The 15,902-nt window shown below is 32.8% G+C and overlaps 1 protein-coding gene across 1 annotated transcript in view; it reads right to left on the minus strand.

Annotated features, from left to right (window-relative positions):
• Nucleotides 1-297: 297 nt before the first annotated feature.
• LOC150081696 (zinc finger MIZ domain-containing protein 1-like) overlaps nucleotides 298-15,902 on the minus strand; it is an 811,610-nt gene continuing 796,005 nt past the window's right edge. The window contains exon 21 of the mRNA XM_090378811.1: nucleotides 298-984. The gene's annotated coding sequence lies outside the window, so the exon portion shown is untranslated. The remainder of the gene's footprint in view (nucleotides 985-15,902) is intronic.

The raw sequence follows: 15,902 nt of genomic DNA on the forward strand, positions 1-15,902 counted from the left end.
ATGAAGAACAAACATTCTCATATCTGAACTAAGCCTGCAAACAGCACATCTTTATTCAAACACTGAAATACATTGTAAAAATAAATTATAACAAAAACACCAAATATATACAATATGTACATATTTACATATATATACATACAACAAGTTGCTGAGAGCTATTTCAATGTGAACTGCTTGCTGTAACTTTAGTATATTATAATATACCTAATAAAGCAAAAGTTTTTACATATGATAAAATTAGTGTATTGCAACATCAGCAGTCTATATTAAACAATATTGTGTCATTTTCTTCTAAATTATAGTTATTGGTGATAGTACCAAAAATTGCACTGCTACAAATTCCTGTTTTTTTTTTTAAATGGTATTAATGTTGACTGCCACAAAGAAAAATTTCATTAATAATAGTTTTGCTACACATATAAGTGAATATTAAATAAAGTGCTTTGGTTGATTAAAAGTCATAATTTGAAAACATTAATACAATTCAGGGAATGCTTGAACTTGAAATGTATAAAATTTTTCATCTCAGAGAAATGAAAAAGATTACCTGGATACTGAACTTAACATTCAGAAACAAAAGAATTATTGTTTTATGAGAGTTGACCTTGTATCAAATAGCTCGGGCTGGAAGGGGGATAAAACTGGGGTGACAGTTTACTAGTTTTAATGTGCATATATTTTTGCATAATTGAAACTTGCTAAAGCTAGTATAACCACAGGAACAATTCTACAATAACAGTTGCGCTGAAGATTGCAGCAAACCAAATTTAGGTATTCCCATACCACCCTTTTCCCTCCCTACCACATAATTATACATGATTATCTATGCTAGCAGAATGACATTTAAAAACAGTAAACTTTAATGGCTGCATACAAATGACAAAAGCTGTTTATACACGTAGCTTAGAGAAGCCTGCAATAACATTGAAACAGAATATCAAGAAACTGCTTTCCCTTCTCAACTTGCACCACCTCTCTGCACTAAAAAAAAAAAAAAAAGCTCAGATAGTCATGCTGTAAGAGTCAAAAGCATGAAGCATTCCAGTATTATATAACAAAATGAACTACAGTTTTCTGTTTTGTCTAAATTAAAAATAAAGAAAAAGTTTATTCTATTCACACAACCCTAACCAGTCAGAAAAAGTTTCCCTGTCTATGTGATTCTGTTAAAAACATTTGTGTCATATGGCTGATGCAGCCAGAAGCTAATAAATGTATCTTCAAATAGGAAGTATCGTAGCTTTAGAAAAAGTGATTTTTATTTTATTTTTTTTTTTTGCAATAGCAGCAGGCATGAACTGTTCAAATTAACAAAACAGAAAAAGGTTAATAAGTTAAGTTTTAACAATGCCTTTAGGTTGGTAATGGAATACAGTAATCCTACACAGACTTCTAAATGAAAAGAAAAAAAATTGTATATAGATTTGATCTTGAGGCTGTCGGAATAACATCATTTAGTTAGAAATGATTTAAAAAAAAAAAAAAAAAAGATAAAATTTATCCTTCATCTTATTCCTAAATCTTTGTAATTCCAGCATGCTACACTGGTGCTTATGTGACTGCAGCAGTAAATTGTACAAAAAGAATATGTATCAAGTGAGCTTTAGTTTCAGATCTACTTGACTAAAATTTATCTGCTATAGGTCATTAAAAATTTATTTTTGTTATACTAAAAACAAAATATCTGATTATTTGTTATATAAATAGATAGTGAAAAAAAAATGCTGAAATGAAATCACAAATATTGGGGGGAGCAGGTTAATAAAGAGTTCTTGATATTGCTAGAGTATACAGATGAAAAGGATCCACAAATATCATCTAGGAAAAAGCATGTTTAAGAATGAAAAGTAATTATCAGCCTCCAATTAAATTGGAAATAATGGCAAGAAAGTCAGAAAAGGAAAATTCATTCTGCAAAAGGACCTCGGTATAAATTCCGTCTTTTTCACACTTAAGATATTTAAATTATAGAATTGATTTCACTACTGGCAAGCCATTCTTGAAGACAATGAGAATATCACAACCAGTCATGGTTCAAGTGAGTCTTAGTGAAATAGTCATTACACTGGTGTTTATGTGACTAATTTGTCTAAAACTAGTTTTAGACACCTTAGACAAAAGATGACTATCATATTAAATTATATAGTAAAAAGTGTGCAGTTAATAATTAATGAACAAAGTATTTATCTTCCATTCACATAATAATGCTACCTCTTTATGAGTGAAACAATGAGTTTTCATTTCATTTCAACGAAACACTTAATGAACTCTTATACATCCAGTGACCAAAAACCAGTATTCTATAAGTATCCCTGAAGTTATGCAATTTGTGTTCGTAAAAACAATTTTTTAAACATACTTTTTGTGTTATGATGTACCTGTAATCAACCTGCCAGTAAACTTCAGGGAATTTTAAGAGCTATTACAATAGATAACAGTGGTTACACATCACTGTCACTTTTGATGTATCTGTTACAGGAAACATGAAAGTATAGTGCAAAAAATATGCTGGATGGAGCTGATGGACACATTGAAACAAAAACATTTATAATGCACAAATAAACTACACATTACAAAAACATAACCAGTCACAAGATAACTCTATGTAATCAGTTAAGTAGCTATCACCTACATTGTTGGTGTCAATTGAGTTTTTCCACCTTGCAGTATGTGTGTGTGTGATGTAAATTCAGTTACATATATAAATTAAATTGAAATGCAGTGAACCCAAACTATTATTGTCCTGTGGCCTTTTAATTAGATAGGACTCAATGGCTGTACTGTTTTCAATTTTAAATTGTTTCATTTAGTGGTCATATTCCTGTGGATGATTTGCATTATCACAGTCATATTTCACCTGATTTGGCTTTGCCATTTTTCAAGGGACGCCAGTCTAAATTTGTTCATAATTGGCTCTCTATTGAAAGTATTCAAAATTTTTGGGTACCTATTTCTTCCACAGTACTCTCTCTCAGTTTACTCCCCCCCCCATTCTTCTTTACAATGTTTCTCTAAGTGCTGGTTTTTGCTGTATTCACTTTGTAAAAAGTGAATACAGCAAAAACCAGCTGTTCATTAATTATTCATTAATTAGGGCTTAGGGCTTTTCATTCTGCTGACCTGTTTTAATTTATATGTGGAACTTAATTTACATTATGTTTAAGACAATGTGTTGGTTATGCTAAGCACCACGGATGTTTGGCATTCTTTTTCTTTTGCTTTATTGTTTTTGTTATTCTTCACAATCTATTAATTAATTGTAATTTATATATATATTTTTTAATTTCGTGGGAGAAAGATACATGGGGGAATTAAGAAATTATTAATAAAAAGAAGTTAAATAACACTGCACTCCATCTATATTTTTAAAGGCAAAAAGAGTTTATTGAAAAAAAATCTGGATAAAAAACTTAATAACCAACAACCATTTAACGGCCAATTTGATGACATCTTGAAATCCTTATGGAAACTGTTGTCAATGATATCCACAAGGATTTCAAAACATGGCCAAATCGGTCTCTAAATGGTTGAGTTATTTGGAATATTTTCTGTAGTTTTCCTTCCAGCTTGTTTCAGTAAACTTGATCGTGTTTTATCTTTAAAAATTTATGTGGGGTGCAGTGTTTAGCCTTTTATTAGAATCTTATATATTTTATTTTTTGTTGTATTTAATACATACAGCTTAAATACATGACACATTAAGCAATTTTGCATGTTGTTATTATAATAAATTTAATAATTTAAAATCCATATAAAACATTAATATTATTTATTTTTTATATTAATTTCCGCCCATTAATTTTTTATGGGGGGGGCCGGCCCAACAGCCTGATACCAACGTAATTCAATCTTGTTACATTTTCATTTGTGCAGCACTTTCCACAAACATTAATTGCATAGTCCAAGGGATACCACTTACTAGAAGCCAAGAAGAAAAAGTTTTAATAGACAATAAACCAAAATACTATACTGTCTTCCTATGTTTGTTCTATTTCATTTGATTCATTTCATCATCAGTTCCACTGATGAAGATTTTCATGACTGAACAGGGATAAATTACAAGACCAACAAGAGGGATTATATAACTACCAAAGAACTTGAGTGAGACACTGATCAAGAGAGGGATAACTAATAAAGATTTTGAAGAAAACATTAAAATTACAAATCACATAAATGGAGTCTGTGCTTATATTGAAAAGTCCTGAACATAAAAGAGATGCAAATACAGATCAGTTGCAGTTATAATAAAGACTGGAAGTACAAGGTACATTTTTCTGTGCAAACACATTTTGTGAAGCAGGATAGTGTGAGCAGAGGAGCACATTTATGGAAGTCACTACCATAAAACAATTTGCAGTTCCCGGTTTATTGGACTTTTCTGTTAGTGTAATCTATTATAAACGGGTAATAAACTCGATTTTATTTGCATGTGCGATAATACCAACAGCTGGAATTCTGTGGGTTTGTAAGTTATGGTGAAATGTGTTCCCTCTCCATAAAATCTTCAATCATACAAAAAACAAATTTTCAGAATCTTCTCTTCATAAGCTTGTTTCACTTGTGCATCGTTATTGATTGCTTGGTAAAGTGCTATATTTACTTATTAGAAATTTAAGATGTTTAAACCCAATAAAATGTTAGCAATTTTATTGGGTTTCTAACTTTTTTTAGTACTTACCAGATTGAACGTTTTTTTGCGTGCTCTGTCCCATCCCTATTTTTTCCATAAGCTCTGTTGTTTTTAGTGCGTGAAACAACATAATGCAAGAATTTTAGGAACACATGTACCATGTTATAGCAGAACTGACTATTAACAAACAGCAAAATGGGTGCTTTATTTTGGTCTTAAAAAAATTCATATTCCTCACTCTTAGCCAATTTGTTAAACACAGATAAATTGCTATGCAAATTGGAAAACACTGGGTGGAGGGATAACTAACAGTTATCCTACTGAAAAAATAATTCAAAAGCTCATCATACATCAAAAAATTTTAAAAAGATAAATTATATTTTAAAAATAGAATGGAAGAATGTTTTTTCTAGTCTGTAAAGAATAATGGGCAATAAGAAAATGAAAAAAGAATAACTGACAATATCAAAACTACAAAATAGGATTCCATTATTACTGATGGCACTAATAACACCTCACAAAGAACAATCCATCAGGTTAAAACATTCTGAATGAAGAATAATTTATTAATTCCATCCCATCAAAGGAGGAACCCCTAGAATATGAAATTTTAGAGAAAGACGAATTGGAATTTAAAGAAATAAGCTGGCAAATATAATGGCACAAAAGCTAAAAAACTGAATTAATAATCTTGCTAAAGGACCTTATGACCATTCTCTTAATTGCATGAGGAGTATGTACAACTATCAAAAATGTGGAAATGGTTAATTTTTTTTGAATAGTACAAAAATTGCTTTTTTTTTCCACTCAAAGGACAGAGCAATGCAAGGTAGTGCTGCTTGCAAATCAGTGACTGCTACTTATTTTAAAAGAAATAGCTAGATATTTCATTTGGAAAGGAAATAGCTACAGCCAGAATTCTGATATATTTAGCAAAAACCTTGCCCTTTTACAAATTTTAGAATGTTGGCAAGTCACATCAAATCCATATTTCTTTTATACTTATTTCAAAAAATATATTTTTCAGTCATCAAAAATATTAAAGGGGATAACTATGCAGTTTCCCACTCTAGATATAAAATATTTGATGAAATTATGAATGAAAGTATGAAATCAATATGGATCTAAAAGAAGGAGCAAGGTACTGCTGAAGGAATTTAAAACATAAGTTTGTTGAAATTGATTAATTTATGTTCAATGGCCAAGAACACTCACTAGTGTCTTTTGAATGCTAGTGTCTTATTTATTGAAACAGATTTCCATGATTAAATTTAAATACTTAATTATAAAATTATTTTTAATTAAAATTATTTTTTAATTAGAGTGCATATCATCATTATAATTTATTATTAATACTGTATTTTAATTGTATAATTTGGAAGGTTCGATTTATATCACCAAACATTTTTAATATCAAAGGTTTTCATACTACAGACAATTTATAACAGCTAATAATTTAACAAACAGAGGTGTATTTAATATTTTGACATAGGCATGAAAATCTTAGTTAAATCACTGCCTAAATTTGTCACAAAGTTAATTACAGAAATCCCTTGCTGATCACTGATTATCTTCAAGTGATTTGTAAATTACTCTGTAATCATGCAGTTATTTTAAGCAGTATCAATTGGAAAAATTAGTACTGTAAGTGTTTAACTTGCCTTCACTGTGACTGAAAGCTGCTTGTTTTATTTATTTTTTTAAAATTTTTTTAAGGTAAACCAGCTTCAGTTTTTCTTTTTGTGGTTTACATTTCATTCCATAAGAGGATTGGCCAACAGTTCTAGTATTCATTTCATTAATCAGTTATAAAATCTGTTTCTTAGGCATTAATTTTATTCCAAGGTTTCTTTGGAAGGCTCCTCTGGTTGTGCTCCTGGTTTTTCACCCTCTGGTTTTATAACTGATTAATGAAATTGATCAGTAATAAAATCTGTTGTTTTCTTAGGCATTAATTTTATTCCATGGTTTCTTTGGAAGGTTCACCCTCTGGCTGTGCCCATCTACCACTTCTTAATATATCTTCTCCAACATTCCTAAGCCAGCTTAACAATTGTCTATACCTCCCCTCTGCTGGGAAATTCTTACAAATCACTACCACATTCTGACCAAAGTTCACTGTTGAACTCTGGCAAATGTATTAGTGGCCCGAGATCTTTGTTGATCACTGACTTCATCCCAAAATGCTTTCTAGAACTGCCACAGTCACTGTGTTTGAAATCACCATGGTCCACCATTCAATTCTATGTGACCACTCCTGTTTTCTGTGTAATCATGCAGTTATTTTGTGTATAATCAGATTTTACCACGTCATGTTTTGAAAGCATTAAAGTAGATGACTTCAGTGCTGATTAAGAGGCACAACTGTTAAGAGTGGATTAATGTGTGTGTAGATGAACTATATAATTCTGAAGATGAAGCTGATAATATTGGATATAGTAATCATGACTGTTATTGATCAGGAAGCAGGCAAAGCTCTAGATTTAGGGTGACATTGAAGGGTGAGAAGAAACAGGTAATGCAATTTATTATTGCTATAGTTTGTATTCAGTCACACAACAACATTCTCTATCTACCTCCCAATGCCTAAAGGCACTGACAGACATGCCAAATCTGAGATAGTATTTGAAATTATTTTTAGGGGAGGCTATTATATGAAACTTACATTTATATCATAAAATAAGATTGAAATATGTGCAAGATAGAGATGCAATAGAAACAAGTGCTGTTATTGGCAGTAAACAAAATAAATTGCAATTTAAAAGGTAATGGCAGTGAGTGTGCAGAAATCTCCATTTCTAATGTGTTGCCAAAAAAATGGATGATATTTGAGATAAGGAATGGTTAAAAACTGGAACCTGTCTAAGAAAGTTTAGAAATATTTACTGCTGACTTATAGAGACCAAGCAGAGCCATAATTATCCAAGCCAGCAAGCTAAAGCATGAATAACAACAGAGCATATCAAAAGTTAAAAAAGATTCTGCAACTGAGAGGTTTTGCATCAGTCAGCAGTTATCAGAATTATTTATTTGAGAATGCTAGATGATAAATATTAACAACCAGATCATTAGTATTTGGCAAACAAAAAAGGTTCCTTTGTCTTGAACAACATAGTAATTATTATATAGAATAGAAATAATTGGCACATTTTTGTCAGAAGCTTATTCAACAATATATGCATACATTATATATCAATTCTCTGGTTCTTACATTTGGATGCCATGATTAATTATAAATGTGCATAATGAGAAATAACCAGTTTTCTTCAAATTAACTTTGCTAAAGATAAAAACTGACTAGAAATTCCCATAGAATTTTTAATATTCTTTATCTGAAGAGCATAATACTTGTTACACAGAAGAAGAAGTATCTTAAAAGAAAACAAAAGACTGTAGAATTCATTAAAACAATTTTAATGGAGAAAGAACATCATAAAAATCACAGTGGGGGATTTCTTGGCGTTTGGGAAGAGCCTTGCTCTCAAAACAGACAGCCCTCCCCAGGATTTTTAACCTCTAACATCCTCCTTTCTCCATTAAAGCTATTTTAATGAATCTGTAAGTAGTTCTGAGTTTCTATTGTGATAGCATAAATTTCATTTTTAAGATAAGGAAAGAATTTTTACCATGCAGTGGAAGAGAAATCAATACCTCTCTCTCTTTGGCTTCATTAATGAATATACTTTGGTTTCCTGCTGCCATCCTCTCCAACCCAAAAAAAATAAAAGTGTGCAATTATTTCTATTCTATATAATAATTACTCTATTGTTCAACAAAAAAGGCTGGAGTTTTCACATTTTATAACAGAAAAAAAGTAGTAATAGATCTTTTAGTTTGACCATGTGCTAAGGTGTGATGTTAGTGTAAACTGCAGACCCCCCAGCCCTTGGTTAGTTTCTATGATCCTCTAAACTAGATTTTCCCAAAAAATAATACATTCAATTCCACCAAGTTTGCTGATGCACAATTCATCCTCCTCTCATATCTCACAACTGGCCTAACTCAAAAGAGCATAACTTTGAATATAATAAAAGTAAAGTAAACTGCAGCCATTATCAACCCACTGCAGGATGGAAGCCTCCTCAACAATTCATGTTGAGGGAAATGGGCCATAATATGCCACGCTGGTCCAGTGCAGGTTGGCAGATTGACCGTATTTAGCAGTTGTGTGCTTGAACCCCGGTCTACTCAAAGAGCGTGTCCTACTGCACTCCCGCTCCTGACCACTCGGCTACGGAGACCTGAATATAATATAAATTTTATAGGAGGCCTGAATATAATAATATACATATTGAATATAATATAAAGTAATAATTCTGGAAATTACAGATGGCTCATGCTATATTTTCTAGAGCTAGAAGTGAATCTCGGTATTATTCCTGGAATGTTTCCTCCCCTCCACTTCTTTGTGATACTGATGTTGTAAACAGAAAGACTTAAATTTAGGCTCACCAGTGAGCCTCCTACAGTTGCAGTATTGCAAGACTGCTTGCAGAAATATTATTCGTGATCTTTTGTTCCATTTGTACTTGCAATGAGCAAGTCTAAGAAAGGGAAGTTAGATAGGTGTTGGTAGTTAGACAGGGTATTGATAGAAGCATCTGAAAATATTTGTTATTACACACCTTTGATTTCATCATCATTTAGTTTCTACAATGGAATATGAGTGAGTAATAACAATCTGTGATCCTTCCACATCTCTTTAACAGTGATCAAACCTTAGTCTTGTGAAAATGGAAGAGCTTATCAGGTTATTTTACGATACATCTAAAATTAAACTTCACTTTAAACACTGGTGTGCCATCTTTTTCTATGTTTTGACTATCCACAAAAGTAGAATATCCTATAATATCTGGAAGAGCTTTGGATATTTTGTTGTCCTTCAACTTCTATGTCAGACTACATTTTCAGCCACAAAAACACTTTAGTCAGAGAAGTTATGCAAAATTGCAAGGTATGAAGAGAGATCTATATATCTGCCAATTTACTGTCGGGTCTTGGATTAAATGTTGCCTTTAGGTAGCCCTTGGGGGTCACTGCACCCCAGTAAATCTGACCTTGCCAGGATTCAATGTCTTGTTATTGAGAGATTAACATTAGTAGAGGCATATGATGCAAGAAAGCAAGCTTATGTAGCATCGGCAAAAAAAAAAAAAAAAAAAAAAGAGAGAATTGTTATTGAATTGTTAGATTGAAAGGTGAGAGACTTGTTATTGATGACCCATTAATAACAAGTCTTCTGTTAACACTACTTAATATTCTTAACATTTTCTTGTAAATTTAAATTGTTAGCGATTACTACCTAAAAAAAAAAAAAAAAAATCAAGAAACATCTGTTGTAATTCTTAGAGATACCATTTAATTTGCATTTAAAAGTATGAAAAAAGTTATGTGTAATTTTTTTGAAAATACAGTCATACCTCGGTTAACGTTACCTCTGATAACGAAGCTTCGATGTAACAAACATCGAAGCTTTGTTATCAGAGGTAACGAAGTTCGCAATTTCAAGCCCCATTTTAACATAAAAAATATTCCAATTTAAGGCCAACGCCTGACAATCTGATTGGTGACTGACGACGACTCGTTACGTACTCCCAAGCTGTGGGTGTGTCTGTTATAACAGTTGTGCACATCATTCACCTAATTTAGTCATTGTTTACACTTCATAGGGTGTGTTTCAGTGTGGTGCATTGCAATAATTGACGTAGATTCTTTGATAGCATTACATAATGTAGATTTTGTAAATTTTAATAGAAATATATATATTTTTTTTTAGTTAAAATGTCAGAATCAAAGTAAAAAGCAATTTCTTTGGAAACTAAATATCGTACGACGTGTTGAAAGCGGCGAAAGAAAATCCGATGTGGCACATTCTTTAGGATTAGCACAATCAACTTTAACACTCATACTAAGTCAATCAGAAAAAATAAAACAGTCTGCTTAGAATTGTACAGATGTTACAGCGGCAAAATTAACTTGCTCAAGGAGTCCAATTTTAGAAAAAATGGAGAAAATGTTAAGTTTGTTACAACGTCATATGCCTTTAAGTCAAATGGTGATTCAAGAAAAAGCATTATTTTTGTTTAATCACTCGAAATCTAAACAAACTGAAGAAATTACGGAAACTTTTGGGGCTTCTCGTGGTTGGTTCGAGAAATTTAATAAATGTGACAGGATTCATACTGTAAAATTAACAGGAGAAGCTGCAAGTGCAGATGCTGAAACTGCAAATAAGTTTCCAGAAAAACTAAAGGAAATAATTGAACGTGAAAATTTTCCACCAAATTTGGTGTTCAATGTTGACGAAAGCGCTTTGTTCTGGAAACGGCTACCATCAAAAAGTTTCATTTCTATTGAAGAAAAATCAGCTGCTGGGTTCAAACCAGCCAAAGACCATTTAACATTACTCTTTGGATCAAATGCCTCTGGCGATTATGAATTAAAATTGTTATTAGTTTACCATTCAGAAAATCCGAGGGCATTAAAATGTAACATAAAAATTAATTTACCTGTAATATGGAAAGCAAATAGAAAAGCGTGGGTTACCAAGGAGTTATTTACTGATTGGTTTGTTAACCACTTTTGTCCTGAAGTAAAACGGTATTGTCAAAAAAAAACAACTTTGAAGAAAAAGCTCTTTTGTTGTTAGACAATGCTCCAGGACATCCTACTGATCTTAACACGTTGGACACATGCATTCCTGTCAAAGTTGTGTTTCTTCCAGCAAACACAACTTCCCTCATTCAACCATTGGATCAGGTAGTAATAGCATCATTTAAAGCTTATTATCTGTGTCGAACATTAAGCAATTCGATTGAACTAGAGGATAAAGAGGAAATGATAGTTAAAATTTTTTGGAAAAATTACACCATTAAAAATGCAATTGAAAACATTGATAGTTCCTGGAAAGAAGTCACTAAGAAATGCTTAAATGGAGTTTGGCGCAAAATATGGCCAGAAGTTTTACTAGAAGAAGAAAATAACATCCAAGAAATTAGAAATGAAGTTATCCAGATGGTTCAATCAATAGGTTTCGAAAATGTCAATGAAGAGGATGTTAGAAATTTATTGAATGCAGAAGATGATGGTTTTTCAGTGGAAGATTTAGAAAACCTTCTTAGCAACAAAGACAAAGAAAATGGAGACAAAGTTAAAGAAGTTCCTGCCGAAAAAGTGTTAACAACCAAAGATTTAAAAAGGTGCTTAAATGACATTGAAAACGTTTTAAATTTTTTTAGTGAAAATAATCCTGATTTAAGAAGAAGTTGTAAGAATAGATCTTACATGATCTGGTGGATTTGGACCTCGGCGAGTGAAAGAGTAATTAAAGAAAGTTCAATTTATTATCAACTAAAATATTAGTATAAATTTAAGTGTTTTAAGTGATAATGCCACTTAGAACAACTCGAAGTTTGATAAAAGGGGCGATTAAGAGCTCAGGCCTAGATAATGGTGATTAAAAGATTCACTTAAAATTGACAAAGGCACACCACACCTGCAATAAGGGCAAGTAAGGAGCCTAGCATAAACCAAGCAACAGGAAGGGCTTAGTGGTCACGCCGAATCAGTGAAGGCCCGTGACTAATTGTGGAAGAGGGCTGCTTTAAGAGATTCTCTGGGAAAACTGTAGGGAAAGAATTTTAGAAAACAATAAGAAATAGCAACAAAGAATATGCTATCCTTAGTAAAAGTATTGGTGGGAAATAAAAGTTAAGAGAAAGGAATTCGGCGCGATTAGTGGAAGAGATCAGGCGATGAATGACGAACAAATAGATGAGAGAGAAATATATCATGTGATGTTGGGGGGAAAAGGATAGGGGATGAGACAGAGAGAAGTTGGAGCAAAGAGTCGAAGTAGTAGTCGGAATGTAAGGCAGAATAAGAACGGTGTTGTGAGAGAATCTCCCTTGGAGAAAATAATGATAGTGTGTGTAAGGTTAAGATAGTTACACGCACTATCATTATTTTCTCCAAGGGAGAGAGAATCTCCAAGTAAAGCGATGCCCCTATGGAGAAATGGAATCCATACGAGAAGTGAGAAGCTAGTCCTTATTTGCCCACCACAACCTGCCAGCAGTACAGCCTACTAAGCTAGAGTGAAGGCCATCCCTTAGATGTATTAATCGACAAGCACCAGAGATCCTTCAGAAAGATGGAAGCAGCAGCAGTAATTACCCAAGGGAACACTAACTTAAGACAAGGCAAGAGCCGGATGGAATAAAGTAAGTGGACTGTTACTTTCACGACATATAAGACACAAGGAAAATTCCAGGACACACACACACACAGGGCCTAAATTTTGGGCAGTATAGAAAAAGGAGTGTAGCAGCGAAAATGGAATATGTAAGTCAACATAAATGAATGTATAAGAACTAAAGTACTTGTATGTTTATATATATACATGCACTAAGTAATAGATCGAGTGCTTTAGGTAAATGAATTGTGTTAATTAATAGGATAAGTTAAAGCTCTGATAATGTTAGGGAGAGCAGAAATAGATAATGCTCCATAGAAGGGAAAAGTTTCATAAATTAAGAAACCTGACATGTATAGGATGTTTCTCATACCAAGGGTAGATATTAAAATAGATTGCAGCTTGCCACCTATAGCCAATTCAATAGAAGATTCCCACAATGTCAGAAAGAATTATATATATATATATATATATATATATATATATATATATACACAGTAAACCCCCGCTATTCGCGGGGCTTACGTTCCTGAGAAATGCCGTGAATACCGAAAATGTGAATACTGAGTTATGGCTCCCATAGTAATAAAGGGGTTCCGTTCCAAAGTATGAAATATATAAGAAAAACTAGTCTAAAATTTTGTCTACGTATGTACTATATGTACCGTCATAATGTGACTATGTACATAGCCAGTACATAGTGAAATGCAAGCATACATAAACAGTACATAGTGAAATGCAGGCATACATAGACAGTACATAGTGAAATGCAGGCATCGAAATGAAAATAAAAAACAATTTAATATTAAATGTAATATATATTAGAAATTTCAAACAAATCTTTCAATCCAGCACCTTTGCTAACTAAAAAATTTATCCCGCCAGTGCTATCACCAGTTTCGCTAAAGTGTTGATAAAGGTGTTTTGCCTTTTCACGAATGATGAGTGAACTTAAGAGAATTTTATTTTGAGTTCGGTCTTCTATCCACAGATTTAAAGCTTTTTCCATTTTTTCTAATTTAACATCACGAGTTACAGAGCAAATTTTTGAAGCAATTAGTGTGTTTTCACGGACACTACGGCGGATTTTTTCTTCTGATTTCTTGATTGATTGTACCATTGACTTATTGATTTTATTTTTAACTGAATTTTATTCGCTAATGTCATCACCTTCTTTGATCTTTTCACAATTCCCTTGTTATTCGTAGCCATATTTTTGTATGGGTTAGAAAGAACTTGTCCACAATAAAGACACATTCTTCCGTTAACACACAGTCTGTTTACACTGCAAAACGTCTGTTTTACACTGCAAAACGGTAGATTTATCACTTTTGTAAGCATATAAATTAAAAGCAAACCACGAAACCTTCCATGACAAGCGCATAACACATACTGAACAAGGATTAGTGAGAAACATCCACGCTCGCGATTTTGTCACCCCTCTCCCCCCCCACCCACTGAACGCTGTTTTGACCAGGAAAGGTGATTTTAGCCACGCCATGTTTTTTTATGGCGGAAAATGTTCACGGCAATTTAAAATTCACATTTTTTTAGGTTTCATTTTATATTAAATCAGCGACCGCGAATACAGATACCGCAAATAGCAGGAATTTACTGTATATATATTAAGTAAGGAAGTCTAACCTGTTAGAGAGCAAGAACAAAAAGTAAAATTGTTAATTATGCCTATAGTGTTCACTTACTTACTATAGAGTAAGTAAACATAATGAAATAACTAGATTAGAATCTGGCTAGTATATGTTTGAGCTGTCTTCATAATATGTAAAAAGTATAATATTTGTTGGTAATTATTCACAGACTCAGACGCTGGCTTGTCGACATAATTAGGTTTTATCAGGACCGAGGGAAATCACAACGCCCTCTGGACCGGGAATTTTCTGATTTAGTTACAGCAGTCAAGTAGTGCAAGTGGGTATCCGAGGTTTGAGGGCACTTCTCTTTATTACTGTTTATCTCATTAATTGAGTAAGCATATTAATAGAGATAGCGAAAACAAAATACAGTAAACCCCCGCTATTCGCGGGGGTTACGTTCCTGAGAAATGCCGCGAATACCGAAAACGCGAATACTGAGTTATGGCTCCCATAGTAATAAAGGGGTTCCGTTCCAAAGTATATAAGAAAAACTAGTCTAAAATTTTGTCTATGTATGTATTATATGTACCTTCATAATATGACTATGTACATAGACAGTACATAGTGAAATGCAAGCATATGGCATCGAAATGAAAATAAGAAACAATTTAATATTAAATGTAATATTTATTAGAAATTTCAAACAAATCTTTCAAACCAGCGTCTTTGCCAGCTGAAAAACCTATCCCGCCAGTGCTATCACCAGTTTCGCTAAAGTGTTGATAAAGGAGTTTTGGCTTTTCGCGAATGATGAGTGAACTTAACGGAATTTTATTTTGAGTTCGGTCTTCTATCGAACTCAAAAACTTCTAACTGTCAACATGAACGGATGCACTTGGTCAGCAACAATGTTTATGTACGATGTGGCATTCAGACGTGAATCTATGGGTATCAATGGACCCAACGTGTGGCAAGAAAACATTCCACACACCATAACACTGCCCCCACCATCTTGCACAGTAGTCGTCAGACATGTGCGTGATCGCTTTTTCCATTTTTTCTAATTTAACATCAGAAGTTACAGAGCAAATTTTTGAAGCAATTAGCGCGTTTTCACGGACACTACGGCGGATGTTTTCTTCCGATTTCTTGATTGATCGTACCGTTGACTCATTGATTTTATAATGTTTTGCAACTGAGGAGACACTTTCACCATTAGAAATTTTATCTAATAACTCAATTTTATTCACTAATGTCATCACCTTCTTTGATATTTTCACATTTCTCTTGTTATTCGTAGTCATATTTTTGTAGGGGTTAGAAAGAACTTGTCCACAATAAAGTCACTTTCTTCCGTTAACACACTCGAAAGTCTGTTTTACACTGCAAAACGGTAGATTTATCACTTTTGTAAGCATATCAATTTATAAATTGATAAATTTATTCAGTTTATAAGCGTATAAATTAAAAGCAAACGACG

The sequence above is a fragment of the Mastigoproctus giganteus genome, chromosome 8 (assembly GCF_048544385.1).
Source record: "Mastigoproctus giganteus isolate SK-2022 chromosome 8, ASM4854438v1, whole genome shotgun sequence".
NCBI lineage: Eukaryota > Metazoa > Arthropoda > Arachnida > Uropygi > Thelyphonidae > Mastigoproctus > Mastigoproctus giganteus.